The sequence below is a fragment of the Oncorhynchus kisutch genome, linkage group LG16, assembly GCF_002021735.2.
Source record: "Oncorhynchus kisutch isolate 150728-3 linkage group LG16, Okis_V2, whole genome shotgun sequence".
Classification (NCBI taxonomy): domain Eukaryota; kingdom Metazoa; phylum Chordata; class Actinopteri; order Salmoniformes; family Salmonidae; genus Oncorhynchus; species Oncorhynchus kisutch.
Window position 1 is genome coordinate 33373813 of NC_034189.2, and position 13021 is coordinate 33386833.

The window sequence follows — 13021 nt, forward strand, 5'->3', positions numbered from 1 at the left end:
AACTCCCTCCAAAGATTTTCTATGGGATTGAGATCTGGAGACTGGCTAGGCCACTCCAGGACCTTGAAATGCTTCTTACGAAGCCACTCCTTCGTTGCCCGGGCGGTGTGTTTGGGATCATTGTCATGCTGAAAAACCCAGCCACGTTTCATCTTCAATGCCCTTGCTGATGGAAGGAGGTTTTCACTCCTTTCACTCTCACGATACATGGCCCCATTCATTCTGTCCTTTACACGGATCAGTCGTCCTGGTCCCTTTGCAGAACAACAGCCCCAAAGCATGATGTTTCCACCCCCATGCTTCACAGTAGGTATGGTGTTCTTTGGATGCAACTCAGCATTCTTTTGTCCTCCAAACATGACGAGTTGAGTTTTTGCCGAAAAGTTATATTTTAGTTTCATCTGAACATATGACATTCTCCCAATCTTCTTCTGGATCATCCAAATGCTCTCTAGCAAACTTCCGACGGGCCTGGACATGTACTGGCTTAAGCAGGGGGACCCGTCTGGCACTGCAGAATTTGAGTCCCTGGCGGCGTAGTGTGTTACTGATGGTAGGCTTTGTTACTTTGGTCCCAGCTCTCTGCAGGTCATTCACTAGGTCCCCCGTGTGGTTCTGGGATTTTTGCTCACCGTTCTTGTGATCATTTTGACCCGACGGGGTGAGATCTTGCGTGGAGCCCCAGATCGAGGGAGATTATCAGTGGTCTTGTATGTCTTCCATTTCCTAATAATTGCTCCCACAGTTGATTTCTTCAAACCAAGCTGCTTACCTATTGCAGATTCCCAGCCTGGTGCAGGTCTACAATTTTGTTTCTGGTGTCCTTGACAGCTCATTGGTCTTGGCCATAGTGGAGTTTGGAGAGTAACTGTTTGAGGTTGTGGACAGGTGTCTTTTATACTGATAACAAGTTCAAACAGGTGCCATTAATACAGGTAACGAGTGGAGGACAGAGGAGCCTCTTAAAGACAAAGTTACAGGTCTGTGAGAGCCAGAAATCTCGCTTGTTTGTCGGTGACCAAATACTTATTTTCCACCATAATTTGCAAAAGAATTCATTAAAAATCCTACATTGTGATTTTCTGAGAGAAAAAAATCTCATTTTGTCTGTCATAGTTGAAGTGTACCTATGATGAAAATTACAGGCTTCTCTCATATTTTTAAGTGGGAGAACTTGCACAATTGGTGGCTGACAAAATACTTTTTTGTCTCACTGTATATGTCACTTGTCACCCCCAAAGCCAATTCTTCCTTTGGCCGCCTCTCCTTCCAGTTCTCTGCTGCCAATTACTTTAACAAACTGAAAAAAATCACTTACCTCCCTCACTAGCTTTAAACACCAGCTCCCAGATCACTGCACCTGTACATAGCCCATCTGTAAATAGCCCATCCAATCTACCTCATTCCCATACTGTATTTATTTATTTATTTATCTTGCTCCTTTGCACCCCAGTATCTCTTCTTGCACAGTCATCTTCTGCACATTCTACCATTCCAGTGTTTAATTTCTATATTGTAATTACTATGCCACCATGGCCTATTTATTGCCTTACCTCCCTTATCCTCCCTCATTTGCACATGCTGTATATATACCGTTCTACTGTATTATTGATTGTATGTTTGTTTATTCCATGTGTAACTCTGTGTTGTTGTATGTGTCGAACTGCTTTGCTTTATCTTGGCCAGGTCGCAGTTGCAAATTAGAACTTGTTCTCAACTAGCCTAACTGGTTAAATAAAGGTGAAATATATACATATTTTTATTTTCAAAAATATTTCCATCGGTACACGTCCGTACATGGCCAGACATGAGGTCTTCTCCAAGGTGCTGAAGCCATGACTGTGTGGTTCACTGCTGAACAGATTCTAGAACAGATATTTTCAAATGTCCAGCAAGACTGCTATGATTCTGAAGAGGAAATGGAGGATGTGTCAGAAGATGAAAATGGGGAGGAAGAAGAAATCCCTCAACCTGAAAGAGAAACTTTCCTGTCAAAAAAACTGCAAAATCAAATGGCCCTCAGTAGCATATCACAAACAGGGAAGGATGGCAGATCATAAGGGCCTGGAGATGACCCTGGGACCCACAACATATCCCATTTCCCATGCCATTAACATGGTCTCGACATTCTACCTGTTCATCACACCAGCAATAGAAAAAATCATCCTGGACATGACAAATCTCGAGGGGTTTCGAAAATATGGAGACAGCTGGAAAGGGATGGATGAGACTGACCTGCATGACTATATAGGGCTGGTAATCTTAGCAGGTGTATACAGGTCCAGAGGTGAGGCTGCCGCTAGTCTATGGGATGCAGAGAGTGGAAGGGCCATTTTCCGTGCCACGATGCCACTCAAACTCTTTCACACTTACTCAAGACTGCTACGATTTGTTGACCGTGAGTCAAGACCCACAAGATGTGTGACAGACAAACTGGCAGCCATAAGAGGGGTCTGGGACAAGTGGGTGGAGCGGCTGCCAGTCCTTTACAACCCAGGGCCTGATGTGACAATGGATGAGCAACTGGTTCCATTCAGAGGTAGTATATCTAGGTATATCTAGGTATATCAAGGTTTCGTCCTAGGTTCTGTCCTTTCTAGGGAGATTTTCCAAGCCAGCGTGCTTCTACTCCTGCATTGCTACTGTTTGGGGTTTTAGGCTGGGTTTCTGTACTCCACTTTGAGATATCAGCTGATGTAAAAAGGGCTTTATAAATAAATATCAATTTATATATATACTGTAATAAAAGTGATTTTCACCACTGACTTCTGTGACTGTTTCTGTGTGACACCGATACTAATAATTACCGATGACTCTAATCTCTTCTTGCCAAACGCCGTTGTCCATTCCGGCAGAACATGCCCAGCAAGCCAGCAAAATATGGGATCAAGTCATGGGTGGCCTGCGACGCCAATTCCAGCTACGCTTGGAAGTTGCAAGTCTACACCGGGAAGCCGACCAGTGGAGGCCCAGAGAAGAACCAGGGGATGCGGGTTGTGCTTGATGGGACTGAGGGGTCACAATGTCACGTGACAATTTCTTCTCCTCTTATGAACTCAGACGGCAGCTCCTGAAGAGGAACGACACCATGGTTGGCATGGTTCGAAAGAACAGGTCTGAGCTCCCACCTGCACTGCTTGTGTCAAAGGAAAGAGAGTTCTCATCAAGGTTTGCTTTCACGCCCACCACCACTCTAGTTTCCTACCTCCCAAAGAAAAACAAGAATGTGTTACTTCTGAGCACACTGCACACAGAGGCTGAAATTAGAAATCGCCAGGACAGGAGGCCAGACACCATCCCAGACTACAACTGCAACAAAGGAGGTGTGGACAACCTAGATAAGGTGATTGGAATGTACAGCTGCAGAAGGATGACTGCCCGCTGGCCCCTGGTCATCTTTCACAACATCACTGATGTTTCCTCCTACAATACCTTTGTCATATGGAGAGATCAACCCTAGCTGGATGCCTTGTAAGCGGAAACAAGAGGAGGGTGTTCCTGGAGCAGCTGGGAAAGGCAATCGAAAAAAGGGAGCATCTCCCCCGCACAGAAGCATCTGCAGAACTTATGGAAGCTGTTCACAGGGCTAGATCTCGTGATCAACCTGAGGAGCCATCTGCCCCAGCCACATCCCCAGCTGGGGCAAGTAAGAGGAAGAGGTGTCAGATCTGCCCACCAAAGAAGGACTGTAATACACATACTGTGTGCTGCAGGTGTAAGAAATATACAGTGCCTTGCGAAAGTATTCGGCCCCCTTGAACTTTGCGACCTTTTGCCACATTTCAGACTTCAAACATAAAGATATAAAACTGTATTTTTTTGTGAAGAATCAACAACAAGTGGGACACAATCATGAAGTGGAACGACATTTATTGGATATTTCAAACTTTTTTAACAAAAAAAAATAAAAAATTGGGCCTGCAAAATTATTCAGCCCCCTTAAGTTAATACTTTGTAGCGCCACCTTTTGCTGCGATTACAGCTGTAAGTCGCTTGGGGTATGTCTCTATCTGTTTTGCACATTGAGAGACTGAAATTGTTTCCCATTCCTCCTTGCAAAACAGCTCGAGCTCAGTGAGGTTGGATGGAGAGCATTTGTGAACAGCCGTTTTCAGTTCTTTCCACAGATTCTCGATTGGATTCAGGTCTGGACTTTGACTTGGCCATTCTAACACCTGGATATGTTTATTTTTGAACCATTCCATTGTAGATTTTGCTTTATGTTTTGGATCATTGTCTTGTTGGAAGACAAATCTCCGTCCCAGTCTCAGGTCTTTTGCAGACTCCATCAGGTTTTCTTCCAGAATGGTCCTGTATTTGATGCTGCCACCACCATGTTTGACAGTGGGGATGGTTTGTTCAGGGTGATGAGCTGTGTTGCTTTTACGCCATAACGTTTTGCATTGTTGCCAAAAAGTTCAATTTTGGTTTCATCTGACCAGAGCACCTTCTTCCACATGTTTGGTGTGTCTCCCAGGTGGCTTGTGGCAAACTTTAAACGACACTTTTTATGGATATCTTTAAGAAATGGCTTTCTTCTTGCCACTCTTCCATAAAGGCCAGATTTATGCAATATACGACTGATTGTTGTCCTATGGACAGAGTCTCCCACCTCAGCTGTAGATCTCTGCAGTTCATCCAGAGTGATCATGGACCTCTTGGCTGCATCTCTGATCAGTCTTCTCCTTGTATGAGCTGAAAGTTTAGAGGGACGGCCAGGTCTTGGTAGATTTGCAGTGGTCTGATACTCCTTCCATTTCAATATTATCGCTTGCACAGTGCTCCTTGGGATGTTTAAAGCTTGGGAAATCTTTTTGTATCCAAATCTGGCTTTAAACTTCTTCACAACAGTATCTCGGACCTGCCTGATGTGTTCCTTGTTCTTCATGATGCTCTCTGCGCTTTTAACGGACCTCTGAGACTATCACAGTGCAGGTGCATTTATACGGAGACTTGATTACACACAGGTGGATTGTATTTATCATCATTAGTCATTTAGGTCAACATTGGTTCATTCAGAGATCCTCACTGAACTTCTGGAGAGAGTTTGCTGCACTGAAAGTAAAGGGGCTGAATAATTTTGCACGCCCAATTTTTCAGTTTTTGATTTGTTAAAAAAGTTTGAAATATCCAATAAATGTCGTTCCACTTCATGATTGTGTCCCACTTGTTGTTGATTCTTCACAAAAAAATACAGTTTTATATCTTTATGTTTGAAGCCTGAAAAAGGCAAAAGGTCGCAAAGTTCAAGGGGGCCGAATACTTTCGCAAGGCACTGTATCTGCAAAGGCTGTGCACCCGCATACAGTCCCGCTTGTGCTCATTGGGGGTTTAGTGAAGGCGACACGGTTGACCCGGAGGACACAGGTGTATACAGAATATGAGGACAACGGGAGGCTTAAGCAATGGCTTTTTTATGTCCACTCTACCATAAGCCCAGCTCTGTGGCGTGTAGGGCTTAAAGTGGTCCGTATGGACAGATCCTTCAATCTCCGCTGTGGAGCTTTGCAGCTCCATCAAGGTTATCTTTGATCTCTTTTTTGTCTCTCTGATTAATGACCTCCTTGCTTGGTCCGTGAGTTTTGGTACACGGCCCTCTCTTGGCAGGGTTGTTGTGGTGCCATCTTCTTTCCATTTTTGAATAATGTATTTTATGGTGCTCCGTGGGATGTTCAAAGTTTCAGATATTTTTTTATAACGCAACCCTAATCTGTACTTCTCCACAACTTTGTCCCTGACCAGTTTGGAAAGCTCCTTGGTCTTCATGGTGCCGCTTGCTTGGTGGTATCCCTTGCAAGCGGCACCCTTGCTTAGTGGTGTTGCATGTATACTGAGATCATGTGACAGATCATGTGACACTTAGATTGCACACAGGGGAATTTTATTTAATTAATTATGTGACTTCTGAAGGTAATAGGTTGCACCAGATCTTATTTAGGGGCTTCATAGTAAAGAGGGTGAATACATATGCACGCACCACTTTTGTCACATTCTGACCTTAGTTCCATTGTTTTGTCTTTTTGTTTTAGTATGGTCAGGGTGGGTGGGTTTTGGGTGGGTTATCTATGTTAGTTTGTCTATGATCTTCTATTTCTGTGTTTGGCCTGGTATGGTTCTCAATCAGAGGCAGCTGTCAATCGTTGTCCCTGATTGAGAACCATATTTAGGTAGCCTGTTTTCCATTGTGTTTTGTGGGTGGTTATTTTCTGTTTAGTGTTGTACCTTACAGGACTGTTCGTTGGTTGTTTATTGTTTTGTTTTCAGTGTTAATTAAAATATTTAAAATATTAACACTTACCACGCTACACCTTGGTCCTACTCTCCTTCCCCAGACGACAAGCGTTACAACATTTCTGGGGGGGTATTGTCATTTTTTTATTTCACTTCACCACCACTTAAAAAAAATAATAATAATAATAATTTTTTGAAACAAGTGATTCTTTTCATTTCACTTCACCAATTTGAACTATTTTGTGTATGCAACCGAATAGGAAAAACGCCAAAGGTGAATTCTTTTTCAAGGCACTGTAAGTATTCAGACCCTTTACTCAGTACTTTGTTGAAGCAACTTTGGCAGTCTTCTTGGGTATCAATCTACAAGCTTGGCACACCTGTATTTGGGGAGTTTCTACCATTCTTCTCTGAAGATCCTCTCAAACTCTGTCAGGTTGGATGGGGAGCGTCGGTGCACAGCTATTTTGAGGTCTCTCAGATGTTCAATCGGGTTCAGGTCCGAGCCACTCCTGCCCCAGTCTGAGGTCTTGAGCGCTCTGGAGCAGGTTTTCATCAAGGGCACTTTTCATGAAAAACATCGCCACAGCATGGATGGTGCCAGCTTTCCTCCAGATGTGACGCTTGGCATTCAGGCCAAAGAGTACAATGTTGGTTTCATCAGACCAGAGAATCTTGTTTCTCATGGTCTGAGAATCTTTAGGTGCCTTTTGGCAAACTCCAAGTGGACTGTCATGTGCTTTTTACTGAGGAGTGGTTTCCGTCTTGCCACTTTACCATAAAGGTCTGATTGGTGGAGTGCTGCAGAGATGGTTGTCCTTCTGGAAGGTTCTCCCATCTCCACAGAGGAACTCTGGAGCTCTGTCAGAATGACCATCGGGTTGGTCACCTCCCTGACCAAGGCCCTTCTCCCCTGATTGCTCAGTTTGGGCGAGCGGCCAGCTCTAGGAAGATTCTTGGTGATTCCAAGCTTCTTCCATTTAAGAATGATGGAGGCCACTGTGTGGGGACTTTCAATGCTGCAGAGATGTTTTGGTACCCTTCTCCAGATCTGTGCCTTGACACAATCCTGTCTCGGAGCTCTACGGCAATTTCTTCAACCTCATGGCTTGGTTTTTGCTCTGAGATTTTCAACTGTGGGACCTTATATAGACAGGTGTGTGTCTTTCCAAATCATGTCCAATCAATTGAATTTACCACAGGTGGACTCAATCAAGTTGTAGAAGCATCTAAAGGATGATCAATGGAAACAGGATGCACTTGAGCTCAATTTTGAGTCTCACAGCAAAGGGTCTGAATACTTAAATAAGGTATTTCTGTATTTTAGGGTAAGATTTCTAAAAACCTGTTTTTGCTTTGTCATTATGGGTCTATTGTGTGTAGATTGATGAGTAAAAAAATTATATATTCAATTTTAGAATAAGGCTGTAACATAACAATGTGGAACAAGTCAAGGGGTATGAATACTTTCCGAATGTATTGGAGATTGCTCAATCAAGAAAAACCCTGCTTGAAAGAATATGGATCGTTCAATGGCTTCTACGGTTGGAAACAAAGACTAAGGTACAAAATGGGGAAACTACAGGACCCAGCTCAAATTATACGGGTGTCCTGAGCTCTCCGTTAACTCACTGAAATCCAAAGCGACTGCAGATGCTGTCCCGGCAAAAAAGGTTAAAAAGCCAAAATGAACTGAGGCTATTATCCATCCATCCCTACTGGTCATTCTCCCGAAAGCCTTGAAAAAGAGAGACTTGAACTTCTGAAAGAGGTTGGGAAAAGGAATAATGGCAAGACTGTCAGGGACAAAATGGCTCAGACTTTCGGTTTCAATCGAAATGAGAGGATGTATGAGCTGAAGTGATTGGTTTTTAGTTACAGTGGGCTGTGATGCATTCGTCACAATGTGGGAAGGTTGAGAGGAAGTAGATGTTGGTGATTTTTATGGACATTCAGGTTGGATTTGTTATAATGATTTCAAAGCTCTGTGCTATGTTATTTGTTCCAGATAAATTAAGAGTTCCTCAGAATCATGACTGTTACCTTGAAAGCGAAGTTCATGGGCCAGTTAGACATGCATTCAAGTCAGATGATCAAAGTAATCCGAGCCAAAGGAGGAGCAACGTGGGAAAAGACCACTAACATCATGCAAATTTTGTATCAGGTACATCTATTACATTTTAGTTTGTATGCAAAAGAGAATTATGCATGTGATTCTTAAGAGACGGAGGTAGATGGAGCAGGGAGACAATGAGTGAAACTGATGGGAGAGAGCATGCAAGGGAGAGAAAGAGAAAATGAGAGAGAATGGGAGATGATGGAACATGTGTGTGTGTGGAAAGAGTACATGAAGGAGAATTGATCAAGTTGGGTCCAAATATTTTTCTATTTAGGTTTTAGGATTTTAGGATTTTAGGACTTCAGCTCCTTACTGAGTGCATGTAAGGTAGCTCCTACAAACAAAAAATAACCATTATGGACCCCAACCATTAAACAATCTATAGAATGTAGAATTTTGTAGCTATACATGTTTAAAGTGGTTAGAGATCAGGTAACTCAGGCTGGCTTTGCAGTGAATTACTACGGGGCACACGTCACTAAACAGGGAAGTGACTAATGGACTTTTCCACTAACAAGGACAAAGGGGGATATAATTGGCCACAGTCTGAGTCTATACATTCTCCCCTCGTATTATACCAATTCTCACTAACCAGTTTGAGCAAGATCTTGATTGGTATGGTCAATTTTTCCCATTTTAAATAATGGTTGATATGATCTCCCATGTTCCCATCCCACTAAAACTAGGTCTCCCCCTGGTGCCATTGGAGAACTCTGGTGGAAGCGCCCTAACTCCACCCATTCATGTGTCTCTGGTACTCTTTTCTTGTTACTGCTAGTCTCTACTCATCGTACTTAAGGTAGCTCCTACAAACTACAGTTTTATTGAAGTTAAAATATAACTATCTGGAAATGTTTTTGGGATTCCAGGTTTTGTTCATTCAGGTTGTCATGAATTAAAATGCACTACCCAACTAGTGTGGACAAATTTTGTGTACATTGAAGGAGTTTTTCTTTCACAATTACTGCTCAGTACCTACTGCTCTTTTGCAGGTATCGGTTTTATCTAGGCCAACCTTTATTTAACTTGATAAAACTTAAACTGCAAGTATGCGTCCCCTCTATTAATAACCCTTAGCACCTATGTTGTGTGTGCTTGACATTAAATTTCTTCACCAATTTAATTTTGCAGGAAGGGAGAGAGTGAGAGGGTGGAAGAGGAGGCTTGGCTTGAAGCACTGGGCATCTTGTGTAGATTGTCATTATCTGAATTAGGCCCACAGAATTAAACCTACGAAGGAGCAGCTTCTATGGAGGACCTTTGTCTTTGGACTTGTATCAGAGCTAGCTAGCTAACAAGCTTGTTTGTCAGATGGGCACCAGAATTAAAAACAAGTCTTACCTTTTTGAAGTTAATAAATCCAATGTGAAATGTAATAACTATACTATCCCTAACGAGCATTGAAAAAGTTAATCTATTCTTCCATTCTTGATAAAAATGTCTCTCCCTATCTTCTGAATCATGATTGTAATGTCAGTAGGCTACAGTTATGTTGTATCCTGGCTACATGCACACACACTGGCAAAGATTTACTGGTTCCGTTTCAGAACACTATAGATCGCTTTTGTTCCCAGTTCTGGTTCTGTTCCTTGAACTGGTTCCAACCCCTGTTCATAAATGCTTCCGAAAGTTTTTATCACGGCATTATAATCACATTATAATATATTTGTATTTTTAGAAACACAGAGTGGCCACAACAGACTGTTCATAGTGCACGTGTTAACATGTTTATCCCTCCCTCCCAGGTACCCTTACAAGCGGGAAAGTGAGTGAGATCATCCATATCGAGCCTTACAGCATGGCCAGTTTCGCGCACCAGCGCTCCATCCTGGGCTACAGCCAGGACTACATCTCACAGGTCACCACCATCAACCGTCATAACAACAGAAAAGGCTTAGGGTTAATTCATCATTCATTAAACATTTGTTTTATTTAACCTTTATTTAACTAGGCAAGTCAGTTAAGAACAAATTCTTATTTACAGTGATGGCCTACCAGGGATTAGTGGGTTAACTAACTGTCTTGTTCAGGAGCAGAATAACCTTGTCAGCTCTAGGATTCAATCCAGCAACCTTTCGGTTACTGGCAGACTCGCTCTAACCACTAGGCTACCTGCAGCATTATCTTGCAGTGTTTGTGCTAGAGCGGGAGAGACTTCTGTGGATTAATATGGGAAAGCCCAGTGAATATAAATATAACCGTTTTATTCACATGCGCAATATTAGTGAACTCAGGGACTTACATTGGTTTACATCGACAGACACAAACCATTTCCTTTTGGTATACTCTCCCCTGTCTGTAGGTGTGTCTTTGGAGCTGTGGTTCTGTCTGGGGGTGTGCAGAGGGTAGATATACCTAAGGCTGTGGGACCTGTCCTCCTGGGTCAACGATCAGACCCTCACCGACAACGTCCACAAGGTGAGGAGGGGCAACACAGAGGAGGTCCTCCCCATGACGAAACACCAACAGTAGGTTTTATCAAGAATTTATTTACTGCACTATTTTTCTGTATTGTTAATGTTTAAATAATATTGGTATTAGTATTTTCTGTGTTTAAGTAGTACTGTGTATTTTTAAATATTCTTATTTTTGTTTCCATTTTAGCATGTAATTGGGGACAATTCAATAGTCTAAATTGATATCCTCCTCTCATCTCCTCTCCTTCATATTCACTGTTCTATTTATACGGCATAGACGAGATGTGTAGATATCTACTGGGAATTTGCTTTCACATCAATGCAGTTGAAGGCGATGACAAGGAGGAAGGATGCCACTTTAGACAATTAAGTTGTGCCCCAGGTATCTGCTTTGATGTCTTGATCTTTCCAGGGTCTCTGTCTCCCTTTGGTGATAGCTACGAGGTGTGCCGATCCCTACGGCTCTGCACGGTGCGGGTCTGGAACCTGACCAGGTCAAGGTTCACAGGGTGGCCAGTCAGAGTAGATTACGGTCTCCATGGCAACACCGACGTGGCCTTGGTCCATGACATGAAGCTGTACATCCTGACAGACAGAGGGACAGCCACCTTCACTGACACCCCCTCACCCATATTCCAGGTCACCAACTAATTTATCAATTTGCCTGGTATCCATACTGAATCCCCTCTGCTCTACACTATTGTTTCACTTCATGGATTGAAGTCACCTTATTAGTTGTCGTGAAATATGTGCTGTACATTTGTGACTCCCTAGGTTCAAGCTCAGGTCTCCTGCATGCAACAAGACTATGTTAGCCCACTCAGCTAAAGCCTAGTCATTAAGCTTCTGTCACACTTGACTCCATATACTCTGCTGCTCTATGACCTGTTCAAGACAAGCTAGCTTAAGAGACAGTCTGGTCTTTACATCGTCCCCTGTCCCCGACACAAATAAAGGCTCCCGGTCGGACAGCTACTCCTGGGCTTGTCTGAGACAAGGGGAGAGAGAGTCGGTTACTTTAAACAAGCACCAGCTAACTTAGTCCACCACCTGAAACACCACACTCCAAAAACAGTCCCTCTGAGTCAGTTACTTCAGAGAAATAATACCCTCTAGCATCCTAATTCTTGCACAGCTTAACAATGTTTTGTTCATTGTTGCCCCTAATACGGTTTTCCCCATTGTTGTGAACCGGTTTTGGGATGTGGAAGGCTAACACTTTTTTATAACACTTGTATTGTCCATAACCAATTTTATTTGGACTGTTGGGTGTTATAGGGACCATCTGGTAGTGTGGGACCTAGAGTCTGGGTATATCAAAGGGAGGATCAAAGTGTCCAGCAGCATCGTCAGAGACAGGCAGTCCCGGATACTACCATCATTAAGGAGACCACAGGTAACCACAGGTAACAAAACCAGAGACTCTACCAGAAAAGTAGTGCAAGCTAAGCTATCTGTCCAAAAATCCAGCATAACTTGTTTTCAATGTTACTATTTTATTACCTTGTTACCCTGTAGTCTAATGCTCTCAATAATTCTGAACACTCCAGTGTTGTAGCTGTAACAATATACACATTTATATTGCTCTGTGGATTACTATTAACCCTAGCTCAGGTGATGCCCTGGGAAGGAAGGACAGAGAGACACTCTGCTAAGAAGAGGAGGACGAAAAGGGAGGCGCAAAGGGAGCAGAGGTTGGACAGGGAGACATACAACTCCATAGACCAATACCTCCTCGGTGGGGACCAACAGGTAAAGTGTTTGTGTGTGTGCGCCATGTCTACTATTTTACTAGTGTGCTCTGAATATGTGGCTGGCTCTATAGAGTTTAATTAACCTATGTGATGTCTCTCCATCCCTCTGATCTCCTCTCTACCCCTCTCTATCAACTGGTGGTGTGTTCCTATTTCTCCCACCACCTCAATGTGTTCAGCGTGAAGTCCCAGGAACACCTCCATATCCTGGAGGCCAGAACGTCCTTGCTGACCCGCCACATCATCGCCCTCACTCGCCCTGGGGGACATCTTGGTCCTGGCCAACTACAGCCAGGCTCAACATACACCCTACCTCACCCTCTGGGACCTGCAGAAAGGAACGGTATGTACAGTATCAAGCCAGATTCAAATTCAAATAACTTTATTGTCCACCTGTGATCACTGTCGACACTATTGTCCATATATTGTCCATATTGTCTACATACAAGCTACATTATTTGATCTCTCCCCACCCGATATGTTTTAAATTATTGTATTTT

At 43.2% G+C, this 13021-nt stretch overlaps 1 pseudogene; it reads left to right on the forward strand.

Moving 5' to 3' along the window:
- Positions 1–2046: 2046 nt before the first annotated feature.
- Positions 2047–11418, forward strand: LOC109906770 (piggyBac transposable element-derived protein 3-like; annotated as a pseudogene).
- The last annotated feature ends 1603 nt before the right edge of the window (positions 11419–13021 follow it).